Here is a 22015-nt window from a genome sequence, read left to right as displayed (position 1 = left end):
AACAGTTTTTGATATAATAAGTGCTGAAGATTTTAATTAGTCAGCTGGGGCCTGAGGAACCTTGGGTGAGAGATTTTTGAAAATTGTAACACATCTAACCTCAAATGAATCAAGTTGATGCCAAGGAAACTAAGTGAGCAAAAATGTCATTTATCTAAAATGGTGGATTTAAAGAATCTAAATCATTATTAAGGGGAACAGAATGTACATTCTAATTCATGTTTGAGGTGTATTGATGCTGTTGGGAATATATGGAAGAACACATAACTTTAAACAGCACATACCTCCTTTTGTTCTGTTTACAGGTCTTAAAAAAGATTGAATCCTATATATATATAATGCCTCAAAAAAACAAAATAAGCAAATACAGAGCAAGCCAAGGATATAGAGGTGAGAAAACTGCAGTATAATCTGCACTAAAGGTAACCCTAACGGTGATGAAAAAGAGATTTGGGATTTTACCACACTAAAACAAATTGTATGATATATTATTACGCAACAAATGACATCATGTGTGTTTGGTGAATGAGCTAATACACGGGTGAAATCAAAGGGCCATAGTACAAATGGCGTGACACTTTACTCACAGCAATATCACCTTATATAATGATGTTTTACAGCGAATGTGCAAACCATAAGAAATTGATGTACCAATTAGTCTCTGTAACTAATGGGGTATTCATTTTTCCTATCTCTCCCACCTGTATGATCCTCCCTGTTACCCACCCATACGTGTCTATCTTAAATTGACTTTAAATTAGTAAAACATGTTACTATTTTACCAAACAATATAGGAGGACTGTAGCAGGTCGAAACACATGTTGACTAGAGGGGCACCCAGTAAACAGTCATAAATGAAAATAAAAATTGCTGAAAATTCAATCGAGTGTACTTTGAATAGTAATTTCTTTCTAATTAGACAGCGGGTAGGCGCATGGCAAAGGTTGACTTACCTGTTTGATAAATTAGAATAACTGAAAGCCCTTAACATTGACAATGTATAAAGAAATGAAGCAAATCCCAAGGGGTCTCAGAATTCTAACCATCCCAACCTATGAAGAGATAGACCCAGAGCTAATAACTGAATGGACAGAACATACCAGCATATGTTCATTCTCTGTGATGAGAACTCTCATAAAATATGCAAAGACAGACAGAGACAAACTCCTGATAGAAATTGAAAAGTTGGAAGATTGTCTCTTTACTTCAGCTGAAGGAGATGAATGTAAGAGAAAAGTTAGAAGGATGGAAGAAAGCTTAGAGAGATCTGAAGGAGAGATGAGACTAATAAAACAACAAAAGTTCCAACAAGATAAAAACGACTACAAGCAAGGACGAATATATACTTTTGCAAGATGGTTTGATCAATCCATCAAGGATCAGTTGAATAAAAATAAAAATCAGACAAGACAACCAGGAGCAAATGTCAGTATTGTCCTAAGTCAACCATCTTCCTCACAAGTAGAAATATCAGATTCTGAGCTCAGACCTGTCAAACTGAATTTTTTTAGACAAATTCAGTGTCCCCCAACTGGACAATATTGCAGAAAGAAAACCAAGAGGACGTCCACCATCAAGAGGAAGAGGAGAAAAGAAGAGGCCAATGAGGAGATTTAATAAATCAAGGAGAAAATCCTGGTCAGTGTATGATAACATGTTCAAGCAGATGACAGAGAACCAGATGGAATGGACAAGGAATGAGGAGTTGAAGGTCAAAGTCTTCAATCTATCAGATAAACAGTTACCTTTGAAGGGATAAACAGTATTGGAGTTAGCTCTCTCCTTCTGTCCAGATCACAAATTTTATCTAGTACAAACTAGAATTGATCTATTCAAATTATTTAAAAAAATCAAATAAAATAAAGATGTTCCTTCACAAACAGGAAGATCACAGAACAATTGATGAGCAAGAAAAGACTTGCTCCCAACCACTTATCAGTGAGAAGTCTAGAAGCCTTGAGTACTCTTAACTCTATAACAGATGATGATCTGAGCAATGTAACAGCAATGGATAATAAAGAGATCCTCACTAGAAAGCGGAGGATTGAAATTAAAATCTATCTTCTGCCCTAACATCAATGCAACTAACATTGAGATCTTTGAGGATTTAGCCATGATGGATCTGAGAAAGCTATCAAATACAAAATGATGGAACACTTCCAATCGGTCAGAAGAACAGATACAGGCACTAGATAACCACTGAGAAGATAATACCATAATAATAAAACAGACAGATAAAGGAGGAGGTGTAGTACTCTGGGACAAAGAGTTATATTTGAAAGATGCACAGCGACCACTCAACATCACTAAATGTTACGGGAGGTGACATTACTATCAGAGACAAAAAATATTTTGATGAGCTTCTTAGCAATTGGAATTATCTCAATCACATTGACTGGGAAGGAATGATATTCTTGAAGAGCAACTACCCCACCACTCTGATTTTGTACTTTGTACCAAAGATCCACAACAGTACTACTGCTCCACCAGGGAGACCAATCGTATCCTCCAAAGGATCCCTTCTGGACAATACCATCACATATATGGATTTGTTCCTGCAACCATTTGTTAGAGATTTCAGTTCGTACATATGAAACACTGGAGATTTATTGGATAAGATCAAAGGTTTGACATGGGACAATGAATACATTCTGGTCTCACTAGATGTCACCTCTTTATAAGCAAGTATCAAACATCAAGAGGGATTAAAAGCATGCAAATTATTTTCAGACATGAATCAGTAAATTATAAACAACATAACAAAATGGAGCATAATATCTTTTTATTTGAAGAGAAACTGCACATACAGAAATGTGGTACTGCTATGGGGTCTTGCCTAGCTCCCACCTATGCAAATGTATATATGGGTTGGTAGGAGCTAACAGTAGCATTGTTTGAAAAGTAGTATATGTACATAGAAAATATCGGTTGCCAGACATTTGGTAGAAAAAATTTGGTCGACTGGACAAATGGTCGAACCAATTTGGTCGAAAGCCAAATGGTCGAATTTTTAATTTTTTTATTTTCACCCCTTTTTTTTGGGGGGGTCCCCTTTTTTTTCTAAAAACCCTTTTTTTCCCTAAACGAAAACCAAAAAAATACATATATGATTTAAAATAAAATTCGACCATTTGGATTTCGACCAAATTACGTCGACCATTTATCTTTCGACCAATTTACAGTCGCCACTTGCCTGGACAGCGAAAATATCATTTGCTGGCACTGTTTCATTGATGATCTTTTCCTAATTTGGAAAGGTTATTTTCAACAGTTAGAGCTTTATATAGAAAAACTAAATAATAATTCTCTTCATCTTACTATGAGTACCAGTAAAAAAATATTAAGATTCTTGGATGTCATTTTGTTTCCAGAGGAAGGGCAACTTCACAGCAAACTTTATAGGGCACCTACGACCTCGAATTCTACATTGCATGCTAAAAGTCATCACCCTTTGGCATTGACCAAAAGCATACTGTATGGTGAACTCCTGAGGCTCAACCGAAATTTCTCTAAGTAATTAGACTATGCAAAACAATCAGGAAACATTAACACCCGATTTAAGGCCTGAGGTTATACGACACGAGATATGAACATTGCCTTGCAGAAAGCTAAGAGAGAATAGAGAGAGGACAACTTTTGAAAAACAGGAAGACGGGGATCTAGTGAGATGTATCACTCCTTTCTCGAATAAAGCAGGATCTCTTAGACCCATTCTAAAAAAACATGGGCCGATATTGCAGGCAGACAGGGACTTGGAAATATATGCTGGGCCACAGCCGAGGTCACCTTTTCAAAGCACATATTGATAAAGGAATACATTGCACCTAGCGATTCCTGTAAAATGATGCAAACAAATTGGCTAAGTAATACAAGAGGATTCTTCAAATGTCAGAAATGTAAGAACTGTGAGCTAGCAGAAACAGGGGCTCAAATCCTGCAGGGCAAAGATAAGAAACAATGCTGGCAGATCAAGCAGTACATTACATGTACCACCAGGTTTGTTATCTATCCAATATCTTGTCCCTGTAACCTGATGTATATTGGCTCAACGATTTGTCCTCTCAAAGTGAGGATATTACAACATTATAGAGCTATAAAAAATAAGGATACAATGGGCCTCATTACAAGTATGGAGGTAGCCATGCTGCTTTTAGCGGCATGGCTACCCCCATACCGGGTACCGGGTCTGGGTTCCTTGAATGGGGAAATACCAGGCCATTCTGACCTTGGAGGGCCCGGTATTGCCCCATTCAAGGAACCCGGACCCGGTACATCCCCATTCCCTTTTGAGCCCCCAATGGAAATGGGGAGGATGCTGTCAGGATTAATCAGGTGAGTACAAAGGCAGCGAATATGGCAAGGGAAATGTGCACAAAATCGCACAGTGGATAACCTTGAATCAAACAACGTGCACACAAGAACCACGACTCATATATACTAAAACCCAGGAGTGCAGATAGAGTGAAACAAAAATACCAATATATGAAAAGGGATGTGGGGTAAGCACTTAGAACCTCCTTATGACTGAAAGGAAAGTCGGCAAACTCCTTACCCACTATGCTATTACAGATACTGACAGCGCTAAACCCACGTAGAGGGCAAGCAAGGACAGGATCTGTGTGCTGACACTCTGGATGATACTGAATAAGGAACTTAGAAACAGTACTCACGGGAACCGGAAAGACCACTTGAATGTCAGTAAACCCACGAACCCAGTTGATCAAACAGGGACCCAGAAGGCTATAACAGCAATGGGTGGAGGATAACTAAATACATAAGACCTAAGTCAAGGAGCAAGTAGGAATTGTGATTAAAGAAATAGTGAGGAAAACAAAAGGCATTCACACAGGGACTAGTTACAACAGCACCCCACACCTAAATAATCAAATGGGAAATAAATGCAGAAGTGTAATGGAAAACATGGACTGGATCCCAATAGAAAGTAAGGATCAGGAGCAGGGAAAATGATATCACAAAAGGAAACCTTTCCATCCCATCCAAGGAGAAAAGGCAGGAAGCTAAATCTAAAAAGGGAAAGACTAATGCATCAAGTTTTTCAGTAGCAAAGGACAGCATCAAAGAAACAGAAAACACAGGCAAATTGGGCTGCATCAAAGGGTAAAGCACAGAGAAAGGCTGCCTGCAGACAGAGGAAGGCAGAAAGGGAAATCCAGAAAGCAGAAATCAATTAAGCACATGAATCCGAAATCCAGGGCAGAGGAACAAGAAACAGGAACTAGGAACTAGGCACAAAAGCTAGGAACAAGGAACAAGAGACCAGTCACAACAGGAACACTGCAACGATGACCAGCGCTGGACTGAAGCAAACTGAGGCTTTTAAAGCTGCTTAACGAGCACACCCCTCAGGTGTGCCGCCTGCTGCACCTGCAGCCACAGGTGTTGTCTATCCTCCACCCAACCTTGTCCTGCATTCTGGGAAGCATAGTCATTTGATTAAAGTAGCATGCCTTCTGCCAAAAACCTGGAATGGATCCGGAAGGGAAGTAACTTGGAAAATAAGGTTTTAGCGCTCCCAATTCATCACAGCACTGTAGCATTAGGATCGGAGGAAATGTCCAGTAGGGAATAAACCACAAAACATGCCCCCAAGTGGTGGGAACGGGAGCAAAGGGAGCGAGTTGTGACAGTATACCCCCTCCCACGGCCGTCTCCAGGCGACCGTCACCCGCACAAAACATCTTCCTTCCATGATAGGAGCGCTTTGTCTTTGGAGGTGGCACTGATGGAAACGGTGGCCTGTGGGCAAAAGCAGAGGGACTGGAATGAATAGAATCAAGCTGCAGTCTAGAAGAGTCATAGGCAGGCTTCTGGTGAGGAAGAGACTCATGGTTCGAAGAAAGGCATGAAGGACTTGCAGGACCTGAAGCAGAGTTGGAAGGTCCAGGAAGCTCAGTCACTGGGAGTGGACACTTATAAGTCTTTGAGGAGGGAGGCAGGCTGGTGCAACATGCCTTAGACAATGGTAGAAGCCCTGTTAGCCTTTCTGCCGAGAGTGGACACGCAGGAGGTGAGGAAACTGCAGGTTTCAGGAAATGTTTATGTTCAGAAAAAGAAGGTGGCGACCGAGGTAGAGGTTCGGATCTTTTTCTGTCATCCATCTTGGAAAAGGCTTGTGGTTGAAAGTGACTAAGGTTTGACTGCATATGTTCCATGCCTTGGAGGCCTGGAAGTCCTATGGGTTGTTCGAGGCTGGCACTCCCGGTGACAGTCGTGTAGCCACCTTGTTGCACGTGGGATACACCCGCAGGGACGTTTGGCATACTGATAGGAGTGATAGACGCAGTACTTCGTACATCAGGCACACTCGCAGCAGGAGCAATAACAGGCACATCTTGAACTGCAGCAGTCATTCCCTTCCTTTGGCTACTAGCACCCAACTGGTGCTGCTGCTGGGGGGCCGTGCCCGTCCCCTCCCTCGGGCTCATGTGTGATCCGGCAACAAAAAAGCGGTCAAGCGGCTGATCCGAACCGGACCCCAGATGCGAACCACCCAGCCCACTATCCTGGTCGGCTACTTGTTCGGTGACTGGGCCGTGGCGGATGGTATCAGTCTCCCTCTCGTAGTACTCCAGGCAAGTCCAATGGCCTCGCATGTAAGGCTCTCCCGAGTCGTGATCCAGCTTGATGTTTCTGAAGTGAGAGCTGGCAGAGGTTTCAGACTCAGATGTTGCATCTTCGGTAGGCTCTGATGCTACAGTCAAGCAGTTGGGAGAATTGTCTTGTGTAAAAGGCAGGCAATCTGGTGATCCCTCTGAAGCATACAAAGGGCAGGCTGGACCTTCATCGGTAATAAATGGTTGGGATTCAGGAGGAATCTCTGGAGCAGAAGAATACGCAGCAGGATCTGACAGTGTAGACAGGTACACCTCCGATATTGGCCGCGCGGCTGAGCAGGATACAGGTCTCTCATGAACTGAAGCCAAACTAGCAGTAGGCTCTGGGACCGAAGACATGCACTTAGAATGTACTACCAGAGGCTCCATTGCTGAAGGATAATCTGCTGGATGAGTCACTGTAGCCGAAGACAGGCATGCCAGAGGAAATTCTGAGGCTGAAGGCATGCAAGCTGGAGCCATCTCGTTAGCTGAAGAAAAACTTGTCAAGGTCTTTGGCACTGACCACGTACATGGTGAAGGCTCTTGAGTGAATGGCAGACATGGCAGTTGTTCATTGATTGAAGACACGTGTGCCAAAGATGACTGCAGAGCTGTGGACTGGATAATAGAAGAGTCAATGGTTGTAGGAGGACAGACTGAAGTCCCAGAAGTCGACAGATACATTTGTGGCTCAGGAATGGAAAACACCTTTAGGGCAGTTGGCTCCTTGGCACCAGTAACCAAAGACTGAGCTGTACCCCTGCAGTCCCTCTCATTAGTGGATGGCACAGAGTCTCTTCCTTTGTAGAAGTCAATATCAACCAGAGGAATCACCATAGTAAAGTCTCTGTTAATCAGGATTTCGTCAATTGTCCATTCCTCTGTCTTAGCTTCTGAAAGTGGCAGATTAACAATCAACAGTTCAGGAATTGTCTGCCAGGTTTTTGGTTCAGTATACTGTGGAATGAGTCCATCAAAACCTGAAATCTGTACTGTTTCTGACTGTTCATTGTGACCAAAATTGGCAGAAGGAAGAGCGAACACAGAGGTAGCATCGTTTTCCACATCAACTTGAACGTCTACTTCAGTCTCAGCAGCAAGATCAAGGGCAGAACCTAAGCCTACAGTAGTGACTGATTCTGTGTATGTCACCATTGTGGATTGTGTTTGGAAATCAGAAGCATGTATGTGTTCAAGCTCAGAATTATGACAAACTGCTACACAGGAAATTTTAGATAAAGGAGTGGCTTGTAAATCTTCAGCTAACTGCAATCCCTGACAAACAGCAGAGCAATTGTCAGAAACTGTGCCCATATTAAGCGCTGTGCTAGAAGAAAGACGTTCACTCCCAATAGATCTAACATATTGACTAACATCATGGTTTACCAAAGTCTCTGCACTCAGGGGGGCTGAACAGTGTTCACTTCATCAACATCAACGGATAAAGTCTGAGGTGTATTCAGTAAAGAGTGCAAGGTCTTATTCTCTTCTTGTAAAGAAATGAATTCTTGTCTTAACTCCACAAGCTTAGCTCTTAGCATGCCCTGCATTAACTGTACATCACTACCAGTAGGCACAGGGGGAGGCATGGTGGCATCAGGGCTGGAGCCTGCACTAGCAATCTGAATGTGCACCAATTGTACATTGTCATCTACTGCTTGCAGGTTCTGTGATTTATACTTTCTATTACCAACTTGGTCTGTGTTTCCCTTAAGCAAACTATTCACATTAGACCTCTTGGCATTAGGGACTACAGTATGTACTTGTGCAAAGGAGTATGCTTTAGACTGAGGGTAGAAAACAGAAGTTATGCAAGAAACCCCTCCATTCTTTATGTTTGTGCCATGAAACTGTTCAATCTGAGGTGAAGCACAACTGGAATCATGGGGTTCAACAACAGAGGTACTCTTGTGTAATAAGCCTAACAGTGTGTTGTTTTCTGCTGCTAAGGCTTGTGCTGACATAGAATCTGGATCAGAATAAAAGACAGAACTAGGATCAGGCAATGTAAGATGTGCCATCCTGTGGGAAAAATACTCTGCATGTAAATGCCCATTCGTGACAAGGAGTTCATTTAAGTCAGGACTAGTGATTTGATTGTCACAGGTAAATGTAGGGGAAGCTTTCTGTACAAACTTGTTAGAGGCCTTGCTGCCTTTCTTTCTTAAACTTGCCATATTCAATTGGAATTTAGGGCTGGTCATTCTGTCAGGATTAATCAGGTGAGTATAATGGCAGGGAATATGGCAAGGGAAATGTGCACAAAATCGCACAGTGGATAACCTTGAATCAAACAACGTGCACACAAGAACCACAACTCATATATACTAAAACACAGGAGTGCAGATAGAGTGAAACAAAAATACCAATATATGAAAAGGGATGTGGGGTAAGCACTTAGAACCTCCTTATGACTGAAAGGAAAGTCGGCAAACTCCTTACCCACTATGCTATTACAGATACTGACAGCGCTAAGCCCACGTAGAGGGCAAGCAAGGACAGGATCTGTGTGCTGACACTCTGGATGATACTGAATAAGGAACTTAGAAACAGTACTCACGAGAACCGGAAAGACCGCTTGAATGTCAGTAAACCCACGAACCCAGTTGATCAAACAGGGACCCAGAAGGCTATAACAGCAATGGGTGGAGGATAACTAAATACATAAGACCTAAGTCAAGGAGCAAGTAGGAATTGTGATTAAAGAAATAGTGAGGAAAACAAAAGGCATTCACACAGGGACTAGTTACAACAGCACCCCACACCTAAATAATCAAATGGGAAATAAATGCAGAAGTGTAATGGAAAACATGGAATGGATCCCAATAGAAAGTAAGGATCAGGAGCAGGGAAAATGATATCACAAAAGGAAACCTTTCCCACCCATTCAAGGAGAAAAGGCAGGAAGCTAAATCTAAAAAGGGAAAGAATAATGCATCAAGTTTTTCAGTAGCAAAGGACAGCATCAAAGAAACAGAAAACACAGGCAAATTGGGCTGCATCAAAGGGTAAAGCACAGAGAAAGGCTGCCTGCAGACAGAGGAAGACAGAAAGCGAAATCCAGAAAGCAGAAATCAATTAAGCAAATGAATCCGAAATCCAGGGCGGAGTAACAAGAAACAGGAACTAGGAACTAGGCACAAAAGCTAGGAACAAGGAACAAGAGACCAGTCACAACAGGAACACTGCAACGATGACCAGCGCTGGACTGAAGCAAACTGAGGCTTTTAAAGCTGCTTAACGAGCACACCCCTCACGTGTGCCGTCTGCTGCACCTGCAGCCACAGGTGTTGCCTATCCTCCACCCAACCTTGTCCTGCAAGGGAGGAGGTGAAGCAGTGAGCCAGGCATTCTGGGAAGCATAGTCATTTGATTAAAGTAGCATGCTGGATGCCAAAAACCTGGAATGGATCCAGAAGGGAAGTAACTTGGAAAATAAGGTTTTAGTGCTCCCAATTCATCACAGCACTGTAGCCTTAGGTTCGGAGGAAATGTCCAGTAGGGAATAAACCCCAAAACATGCCCCCAAGTGGCGGGAACGGGAGCGAAGGGAGCGAGTCGTGACAGATGCTAACAACGGACCCGTTAATGACGGGCCTGTTGTTAGCATCCTGGTCTGCTCGCAGGACCCGCTAAGGTCGCCTGGTTTTATAGGACCCGCGAGCAGACCTTGTAATGAGACGGAAGGGGGTTAACGGCACCGGAAGCTCTACCGGCACCGTTAACCCCCTACCGCCAGGGTCGTCATGAGGCCCAATGTATCCCCTAGCAGTACATTCGAAGGAGAAACACTGTAGTGCTCCAGCTCTATTGAAATATACTGCAATAGCACATATCCCTGAACATCGAAGGAAAGGCAATAGGGAAAGTTTAAAACCCGGAAGCCATTGGGCCATAAGACTGATGAAGAACTGGTGGTACACCTAATAAACAATTGAAGTTAGGTTTGAGTTTCGCTGTCCTGTATAAAGTAAATTTAGATTGTGTTATACAATGTGGGCGTTGTGTCCATTTGGGTGATAATATGGGAAATATTATGAATTGTATGAGTGCCCACTTGGGCTGTATAACTAGAATAACTGGCAGCACTTTAGAATGGCACCCGCTGATTTGATGCCTCTGGTAAATCCTAGTTGCGATCAGCTATGATTTCAGTGCATTACCACGGTGATATAGTTAATCAAAAATGTAATGTGACTGTCACATCTTTTCAGGCAATTTCACCTGTTAAGATGAAAATAGGCAAAACTTTAAAGTCACATTAGAGATCGACTCGTTTACATTGTATGTACAGCAATTAAAAACTCTTTCTCTATGAGATAAACATTGAACATGTATAGAAAAGGCATAGAATTCTATGTTCTAAAATGGCGCAGTGATTAACATATAACAAAGCGCCATGAAAAGTTGCAGTCACCTGTCTACAACAAACACGGACAATGGCCCTCATTACAACCCCGGCGCTAAACCATGGCGCTATTAGCACCATGGTTGGTGCCAGTGTTGTAACGAGTCCGCCATGGTGGAATGGGGAAATACCGCCCCATTCCAAGGTTGTTGGGCGGAATTTCCCCATTTCACCATGGCCCTTCCCCATTCCCATTTTCGCCCCATAGGGCTCAATGGGACTGGGGAAGGCGCTAAGTATGGTACCGCAAATTGCGGTACCGTAATTAGCACCGAGGTCCCTTTGCGGCACCCTACTTTAACGACTGGTAAAACCAGCCGTTAAGGTCGGGTCCAGCAAAGGGACCTCATAATCAGGCGTTAAGGGTTTAACGGCGCCGACACCTTTTACGGCGCCGTTAAACTCTTAACGCCAGGGTCGTAATGACCCCCAATGTGTCTGTTTAGCATCGATGTGTGTTTTTAAAAATGGCGCCTGAATGAAGGGTAGTGGATTACACCTGACGAAGTCCCAGTGTGGTGACGCAACGCGTGGTGAAAAGGTAGTGTTTACTCCAGGTCTAACATCCTAAGGAAGGCCATGTCCTTTGTACATGTACTTTGTTGCACTGGTGCTTTATTATAAATAACAAATTATTTTTTCAAAGCGCGGATCGTGTCCTGCAGAGAACATGACCTAATGAACCATAGGGCAAGTAGTAGCAGTCTTCCAAAGCTTATAGGGAGAGCTAGGGTGGGCGTGTTTGGCAGTTTTATCTCACACTGCCCCCGCTACGCATATACCACTGAGGCCGCCATCTTCAAGTGCAGGTCGGTGTGGTAAACTGCGCACATTTAATCTGCTAATAAAATGAATAAGCCGCAAAACCCGGCTATATATCTCGTTGACAAGGCGACATCTCCTGTGTGGTGTGTTCGTTATTCTGTTCCACGTCCATGTGCTAATTATATAACAGCCTTGGATGGAGAAATTGCCGGAAAAGTGTTGCATCCTCTTACTTAAACCTCTGTGGTCGCTTTTGCAGTCAGTTTATCTTCTACGACATCCCACCAGTGCCACATCCCCCACGTTAGACAACTTCTTAAACATCAGCACACCCTTGAGACTTTTCGCGGCCTGCCACAATATATAAGCTTGTCAGTGGAACTCAATAGAAATTCTTACTGGCAGCATTTCTTAATGAATAACAGATAGGTGCTGGAAACTAGTTTATTTATTTATTTATTTATTTAATTATTTATTCTAAATTCTTACCAGTAGCTCCCTCGCGGCAGATGTTTCGGGACATTAGCTAAATGTTTTATGTTGAGATCAGTGGCAATATATGCTGTGCAGGTGCAGGTGCAGACAGCGCCCTGGGGCCTGATTACAAATGTTGTGGTATTAGCTCATTGTAATAAAGCATGTGAAATTACCGTTACCGCATGCAGTAATGATAAAGTAACTTAAAGGGTCCGCTTAATTTAGATTCATGCAGGCCCTTGCGTTAGTTCCCATTTTGGAGACAAGTAGGACTCCGGGGGGTTTGCATATCAACTCATGTGTTAATTACCGCATGTGGTAATGCTTTTGTGTGGAGGTCATTATCTTGGCACAAATGCAGGTGGATTGTACAGAGTGGTAAAACATCTCAAGCCTCATTAGGAGTTTGGCAGTAATTCTGTGGTAAATCTGCAAAAGTACTGTTAAACTCAATTACCGTTACACCACTTGGTCCCGTAGAATCCCAATGGACAACGAGCTAACCCTAGAACCACAAGTAAACGTGATAATTAAGAAATGTTTCTTCCACCTGCACGCAATTAAAAATATTCGACCATTCCTCTCCTTTATGCACAAAACACTGGCCATAATCTCCTGCATCATGTCCAGGATAGACTACACCAACAGCCTATACCTTGGAGTGCCGGATTAAATACTGAAAAAATGGCAACGTATAGAGAACGCAGCTGGCAGACTTCTTCACAAACTCTGAAGAAGGGACCACATCACTCCAGTGCTAAAGATGCTACATTGGCTGCCAGTCAAAAAACACAAATTACATTCAAAATAATGTGCATAACACACAGAGCAATCCACGGTCAAGGAGCATAATTCATACCAAAGAAAATCACCATTTACCAGCTAACCAGAATACTCAGATCCAGCAACGGCATTCGTCTTAACCTAAACCATACACAGGAAAACACTTGGTGGATCAGCATTCCCCTCCCTAGCCGCTAAAGGTTGCAACTCCCTCCCCAGAGAAATACAAAACATGAAGGACCATCTAAAATTCTGAAAACTCCTAAAAACCTGTCTCTTCAACTCAGAACTGGACGAAAATGAATGAGCAACACCCACAACCGATGGAATGAACACAAAAATGTCAAGAAAGGGAATTGGCCAGACCACGAGAAAGTGCAGGGAAGTAAAGAGACCTCTGAATGGGAGGGAGACCAAGGTACATCCGTTCCCATAGAGCGCCCTACCGGAAACAAATGAAGAGAGATAGGAGCAACCTAAGTTGAACCACAGACAGAGGGCATCAAAATTAAAGGGTGAAGAGTGGAGACTGAACATATAAACCACGGGCCCAGGGAGCTCAAAGGTATAGGGAAGTGGTCCCCTGCCCGCAACGGGCCCAGGGAGGTGATGGTGGCCGCACACAAGGATGTGCCATGGGACAAAGCGCTGTAGTCATCCATTAGTCTGAACAGAGGACGGGGTGAACAAGGTATCACCATCAAATGACCCTGCTAATAACCCACAAGTCTACCAGAAAATAGAAGTGAGAGCTCTAGCCCACCAGAATGCACAACAGTGATAGGGATATGGGCCACAGATAAAGTATCACCACTAGCCAACCCCACTAAAAAACGCATCTCTCTGCTTACAACTCTCAAACTCTAAACTAAACACAACCATACCTCTACAGCACAACAAACTGCACACACTCCACTACACCGCAACAACAAAACAAACCACACATTGCCTTGTACAACACATGACAACTGCCGACTGAAAATTCACACCTACGCTCAGCGAACGGTGTAAACCGAACTGAAGCTGCGAACAGCACATCACAGCTCTCTTGTGCTTTTTTCCCACTCAGTCCTACTAATTTACCCCCCACACCCAACCCTCTTGCTTTTCAGATCCACCAGGTGTCCACTCAGGTAGCGATAGTGCGCAGTATGAATATCCTGTAACATAACACAACATTACATTATTGGCAGGATTACCAGGTGGTATAAACACCTTTTTTGGAGGTAAAGTGGAGGATTTACCTCCACGTTTCCTCCAAAAATCAGTATATTTACTGTGTCGTAATTCCACCAGTGGTAAATCTGCCAACAATGATAATTTGGCAGTGAAGGAATTCCCTGCACCGCCAAACTTGTAATGTGTCCCTTATGTTCTAAGACACTGGATTTCCTACCATGATTGCTAAACTTGTAATCAGGCCCCTAATATTTCCCTAAGGTCAGCACCAAAAGAGCCTAACATTAATTGTATAGCCACCAGGTACACAGTACCATACATTTGTGTGTTAGACACTTGAAGGAGAGTGTTATGTCTGTGGAGTGCTCAGAGCGGCACATTCCAGAAGCTCTGAAGTTGTATGTGCCCAAGCACTTCTAGCCTTGAACTCCCACTTGACTGCGCTGCAGGCCTTTGTCTACAGGCTGTGACATTGCTGCTATCACAAGCTATGAGTGTCACTGCTTTTGCGTCTGTGGGTTATTGCTCCAACAGGAGCTGGGCGGAGCCTCGATTTGCAGAGGCTTCATACAGTATGTCCCTTGAAATGTTGAGTCAAAACTTGCTAGCGAAGGACCATGAGTTTCTCAACTCGATATGACTACAAAGATCATCGCTTAGTGCCTCCAATCCATAGTCTTTAAGTCACTGTGGAAGGGGTCAGGTGAGCCAATAGGATCTAGTCAGACCCTTGGGTCCAAACGGTGCTGCTATCAGGGATGCCACTGTGATTGTTACAGGGCCACTACCCTTATGGTTCACTTGCCCTTCAGCAGGGTCTTCTTCACCCAAATCTCTAAAATATCTGTAGATTCAGTTGCATTCCGTGGATATCCATGTAGCTTTTTGAAGAACACTGAAGTGTGGGTCCCTGGATCCCAGCACCTGTGGGTCCCTTGATACCTGTACCCACCTGGGACTTTGGCTGTCACCATCAAGCCTTTACTTCCCGTGATTGTCAATGGAGCGGTTCACAGTAGTGCGCTCACCTTTCCTTGCAGGTGAAGATTTTACACCAGCACTTGATCACAGGAATGCATGGATGAATCCTTGTTGTGGAGCTGTCTACTCATTCAGCCATTGTTCCTTTTCTGACATTCCCCTAGTGCCTTTGTCATCTGACATATTGAGCGGCTAAGAGTTATAAGATGGTATGTCCAAGGTTATGATATGGCTGGAGACTTTAGCTGCTAAGGCACAATCTCTGGGCTTGTTTGACAGTATTGTAAGGACCGGTACAATGCTATCTCCAGCCCGTATCCTTTTTCATTTGTGATTCATATTCCATTATTTGGGGGTCTTCATGAATCTCTCTGCATCCCTGTTTACACAGGTCAAGCAGCGAATGAGGAGAGTAACAAGAATGCTTGGAAATCTGGCATTGTGTCACAAGTGCTTTCTCCAGTTTCGCGATCATGTTTTCAGCTCTGGTTGGCTGGGCCACCACACCATATGGCTATAGTCAGTGATCAACTATGACAACCAGTAGGTTTTTCCAAGCAGACAGGCAACAGATGCCACATTGGGCCTCATTACGAGGCTGGCGGTAGCCGTGCCTGTAGTACAGGCATGGCTGCTGCCGGTATCCATTTTTGGGCAATGGGCAATTACCGGGGCATGCCGAGTTTGGCGGACCCGGTAATTGCCCATTCGCGGGTGCCAGTAATAAAGGACTCCCCATCCCCATTCGGCCCCATAGGGCTCAATGCGAATGGGGAGGCTGGTAGCACCAGTACTGTTAATAACGGTACCAGTGCTACCATCATGTTCTGCTTGCGGGTGCTGGTACAACCACCAGGTACAAGGGCACCCCCGCGAGCAGAACTCCTAGCATGGTGGTACGGTAGTAACAGTGCCAGTAGCGATACCGGCGCTGTTGTTGCATTACCGCCAGTGGTTCAGTGGGGGTCATTATGAGTGCGCCAGTAAGGGGTTAATGGCGCCGGTAAGCATGCCGGTGTCGTTAACCCCTTGCCATCGCATTACGAGGACCCTTAGCGGCTCCCGCTAAGGACAGCTGGCTCTACCAGCCGCCCTTAGCAGGAGCCGCTAAGGGACCAGGGAGCTAATAACGGGCCTGTTATTGACGGGCCCGTTATTAGCTCCCTCCCCATTCCCATTGAGCCTTATGGGGGCTCGAATGAGAATGGGGATGGGTATTTTGATTGGGGACTTACCGGGTCCTCCAAGATTGGAATGACCCGATAGGTCCCCATTCAAGGAACCCGGACACGAGTTTGGAGGCAGCCATGGCGCTAATAGAACCATGGCTACCTCCAAACTCATAATGAGGCCCTATGTCTAGACTCCTCAAATCTGCAAACGGTTCAGCAATTGGTTAGAGGGCCAGGAAGGGAGGAGTATCATTCACCAAGTAATGTCTAATTTGGCAGGAGTCTGTCAATGCAGATGCAGCAATTAACTAGGTTGTGTGTAATTTTTTTGTGATGACTATGGGCCTCATTACACGGATGGCGTTAAGGATTTACCGGTACCGGTAAAATACCGGTACCAGTAAATCCTTACCGCCTTACTATGAGGTCCCTTTGCGGGTTGGGGGATTTAACGCCTGCTTTTTGCAGGCGTTAAAAACCAACCCGCAAAGGGACCCAGGGAGCTAATTACAGTACCGCAATTTGCGGTACTGTAATTAGCGCCTTCCCCATTCCCATTGAGCCCTATGGGGCAAAAATGGGAATGGGGAAGGGCAATGGTGGAAGGGGGAATTACCGCCCTGCCAACCTTGGAATGGGGCGGTAATTCCCCTTTCCGCCAGGGCGGTGCCGGTATTTTACCGGCATGAACCATGGCGCTAATAGCGCCATGGTTCTCCACCATCCGTGTAATGAGGCCCTATCTGTTAAACCCAATGGGCCTCATTACTCGGTAGGTGGTAAGGGATTACAGGCACTGGTAAGGTCACCGGTGCCGGTAATCCCTTACCACCCTATTCCGAGGTCCCTTAGCGGATCCCTTCCTCAGCGCATGGTTTTACCAGGCGTTATGGATGGGACCCGTTAAGGGACTTCAGAGCTAATAACGGTACCGCAAATTGCGGTACCGTTATTAGCTCCATCCCCATTCCCATTGAGCCCTATGGGGGCTCGAATGGGAATGGGGAATGGTTCCCGGAGTGGGGACTTACAGGGTCCTCCAAGGTTGGAATGACCCGGTAAGTCCCTATTTCGGGAACCCGGACCGCGTAATGATGCCCAATGTATTGGCCTCTACACCATTTCAATGAAGCCATTCCTGTATAGTGCCTCCAGGTGTGCTTCTGGCTACATATGGAGCATCACTGACCTGTATCTCACGGCTCTTGGTTGCTCAGTGTTACAGATGTGAACCTTCATGTATTTGTATTACATGCAGATGATCCTGGAGAACAATACTGAGTTAATTCAGCATGTTCTTTAAGGGAGAGGCGTGGACACTGAATGCTCACTGAGTGAGGGATAGATGTTCTGCAGAAGTTTAATAGAGAAGCATTTCTAAGGCAATCTTTTCCATGAATATCTCCTCACTTGTGCGCTTCGCCCCCTGTTGTAGCTACAGGGGGGTGACAAATGCAAAATGAGGGTTGAGGGCTGGAATATTATGAATTAATCTTAATCACTGGCATTGCTATGGGCATTAGTTCACACCATTTTCAGGTGCCATGCCATTATATAAGAGCAAATGTCATATGGACACTGGGCTTTGCCCCACACCCCAAAAGGAACAGTCCAAAAAGGAACAGTCCCAAAAGGAACAGTCCAGCCTGAACTGCTAAATCACATATTTCCCACGAGAACTACAAGCACCCCAGACATATTTCAACCTCATTGGGTATCATCAGTGAGATGTAACTGTGCCCCTGAGCACAGCACCTTCGGAACTCACGTCTTGGCATACTTGTACCATTTGAGTGACAAATTCACTTGAGCCCAAACTGCTAGGTCACTTCTACACAAGACACATGGAACCCCTGACATGTTTTGGCCTTTGAGGGAACCCTCAGTGACAAATACCTTGGGCGTTTAGGTGCAGCAGACTCAGGACCCACTTCTAGATATGCCCTTCCTACTCATTTTACAAATGCAAAACTGAAGGTTTGTGGCTGGAATACTATGAATTAATCTAAACGACTGTCAAATACTCTGGGAAACCCTCCAGACCATTGTTTTTCAACCTGCATTGCCATTACAGAAGCGGAAAGGGCATATGCAAATCTGGCTTGGTCTCATACCAAAAGGGGCAGTCACGGCCTTCTGCATGAGACCACATTCAACCACACTTATCTTTAGGTCTTACTGGCCACCATTGATAAGGTAGTGCTTTGGTCTACAAGCACAGCAGACCTGGCACCGACATCTGGGCATACCTGCTCCATTCAGGGTGACATGCAAAACTGAAGGGTGATGGCTGGAAGGTTATGAATGATTCTTAGTCACTGGCTATTGCTCTCCCAGCCAATCATGTTTCAGCCGGCCATATCGTGTACAGAAGTTAAAAGACCATGGGCCTTATTATGAGTACAGCGGTGCAGGAAAAAACAGCAGTAACGTGGCAGCAATTCTGTTATTGCCTCGTTACGACTGCATTACCGCACCGCTGTAGTACGAGTTTGGTGGTAAGGTGAAGGATAAACCTCCAGCATAAATATGGATGTAAATCCTTCACCCTCTGCCAAAAATCAGCAGAGTTGCAAGAAGTGCGTAACAGCTTACAGACTCAGGCAGGGAACAGGTCAGAAGGTCAAATGAGGGCAGCTCACTGGCTCAGGTAGGGGGCATGCCATAGGCTCAGGCAGGGGAAAGCTCACAGGATAAACTAGGGCACAGATCACTGGTTCAGGAAGACTGATAAGCAGGGGCACAGAATATCAGGAAAAGGACCAATGTTCTTTTAGGGGGCCATCCAAGGACTTTCAGGGGTTTTTGTTCGAGCATCCAGGAGTGGTGTAGGGCAACTACCTGCAATCAGACCAAGAAAATACAACCCACTAGGGAAAAAGACTAGGTGCACCCGCTTTTGACAAAGCCCAGAGTTTTATTTTGTATACAAGAGAAATAAGATGAATGGGTATTATGAATCCACTGCCACAGAGCTTTCTGATGTCTTCTGTACGAAATACAGATTATAAACAGACAAATCATCACTCGTGATGTGATCCATATGCAGTATTAATCCCCCACTCTCATTGGCTGCCACCTATATACATGCTAATGGTTACATATAACCCATTCTCCAATTGGGTCTGCTGTCTTCTCACTTGTCTTCACCGCACATGGGTATGGTCTTCGTTCATCATGAAATGCTGTAAGACAATTGGTTAACATCAACTGGCACCACCCTACCTTTTATCCTAACTATGTGATGCGCAGCTGGTTATCAATGTGAACTCTTTGGGACTCTTTGAGGACAGCCTGGTCCTCATGAACAAAGCGGCCCTTTCCTCATCCCAGACATGCTGGCGCCCCGATCACTCCCACCCCACCGTACGGGCGTCATTCTTGGTTCTCCCTGGCACAAAACATAGATCATGTGGTTCTCTGTTTTACCCTTCATCAATTTCCCTCCCCAAGGGTTATCCTACCTTCCCACTAATCAATCCAGTTCACAATGGATTTAGAGCCCATTTCCTTGCACATCTGGTAGTTCAAATAAAGTGACCATCATTCTGGGGGGAGCTAGTGTCTTGAATCTTGATTTGTGTTTTGGCATCCTAAGAACTTCGATCCCACAAACATGACCTTGGTACTAGGCTGTAGCCCTTCACTTCGTTCGCTGCACACATTCTTGCCTAATAATATAAAGGCCTAACTGATGTGGGGATCTGTATTTTGCCGCACCTGGGAATCGGGAGGCAATGGTGAAGTGAAGAATAATGCCTCATTTTCTTGTGTGTCTTGCAAGAACATGGCATGCGAGGATTCAAGCCTACTTGAAACTACGATATTAGTTTTGTTATAACTATTAAGTGCCTAAACATACTATATGCTGCATATGTTAGCTGTTTTACTACTGGTTAATCCCCCCTATGTGATTTCCCATTGCCACCGTGTCCCTATCCATGACACTCCCCCATCTCCCGTACCCCATCCCATGCTCATCTCCATATTTTAATATATTTTCCGTAATCTAAATCATCTAGGAGGAGCGGTGGTCTGATCATGCATCCCAACAGTAGCTACACTCCAGCAAAGGGGCAGCTTGTTGGGAGTTACTTAGGAAATGGTTAAAACCAATACCAAACTCCTTGCACTCATGATGTCAGTAGCTTTGAGAGTGAATACAGAGTGACCTTGAAATAATGAATCAGTTATCAAACGTTTATCACATAAGGTGTGGAGAGGATCCGGATCACCTTGAGCTGCGCAATCTGTGACAGCCACAGAGGGAGAGGTGGGTATTGTGTAGTGGCAGCTGGTGAATTTGTTAAATGGAGGGGGGAAAATGTTTCCTACAAATATCAGAAGCAACTGAGTGCAGCGAGAGATCCCAAACCAACCAACAGCGTCTCGGGGAGGATCTCCCCCCTGAGAAAATCTTTTAATAAAGGGTTAAAGGGTACATATTCCAGCACACTTCCTGTGAAAAAGTGAATAAAACGCCACACAGTTTACAATTGGTTGTGGTGTTTAACTGAAGAAAAATCAAATAAATGCAAGTCAGCAACACTGCACAGCAGAATATTCCAACACATTTTCATGATTCCTTTTTGCACCTATAAGCCAATATAAAAACACTGTAATAATGGATGTGTCCTTATAGCTCCATGCCTGCTGAACCAATACATGCCAGCATTCCCATATTAGAAAATACTCATGTTTGCTTTGAACATAATGGCAGAAATGAGACCATACAAAAATACGGCAATGCTGGTTCTGCCAATTTATGACAGTGCCATCATGTAGGCATATACTGCTGCTTAATGTGCCAGTGAATATGACATTCCACAAAAAGAAAACATGCCCCAACTGGCATCTCCAAAGTAGGCCAGTATAATGTTGGCTTTACACTTGATGACTAGTAAAGAAATGACAAACCACAGAAAGAAAACAAGTCTAGAGTAGCTGCACGAATGTAGGAGTGTCTAAACATCTAGCCATGTAATAACACTTATCATGCCAGCTTTACCCTTGATGCCAGTGATAGAATGCAATGCCAATCAGAGAATATATCCAGACTGGCTGCATCAATCTAGGCCAGTCTTGCCACATAAGAACCACATCATAACACTTATCATGTTGCTTTATATTTGATTCACAGTAAAATAAATGCCATGCTATATTAAGAGTATAGGGCCAAGAATGGCTGTATCACTGGAAAGCACTCTTACCATTTAATAATACTTACCATGTTTGCGTTACCTTTCATTCCCAGTAAATAATGCTATGCCACAGTAAGAATATATGGCCATACTGGCTACACCAAACAAGGTCAGTCTAGCCAATGAATACTATATTTGGTGTAACCTTGATGTCCAATTCAAAATCATTTCACATAGGAGTGAATCAAACCCTGAGTCGTAATACACACTTTGTTGCTGTATTGCAACAAAATAGAAAATAATAATTGTTTTCGCTTTCCCAAATCATTTGCCAGATTAGACAACATTGAACCATGCCAAGTTGTATTACCTTTAAACAAACAATAGGCAGTGGAAGATTGAAAACACCTGTTTAAGTTTGCTGTGTAAGATAACAAGTATACATCGTAGTAGAGATTCACATGCAACAAAATTCATTGAAGTGGTTCCGTT

Source organism: Ambystoma mexicanum, chromosome 5q (genome assembly GCF_040938575.1).
Source record: "Ambystoma mexicanum isolate Mex_15411 chromosome 5q, UKY_AmexF1_1, whole genome shotgun sequence".
NCBI lineage: Eukaryota > Metazoa > Chordata > Amphibia > Caudata > Ambystomatidae > Ambystoma > Ambystoma mexicanum.
This window is presented reverse-complemented; position numbering follows the sequence as displayed.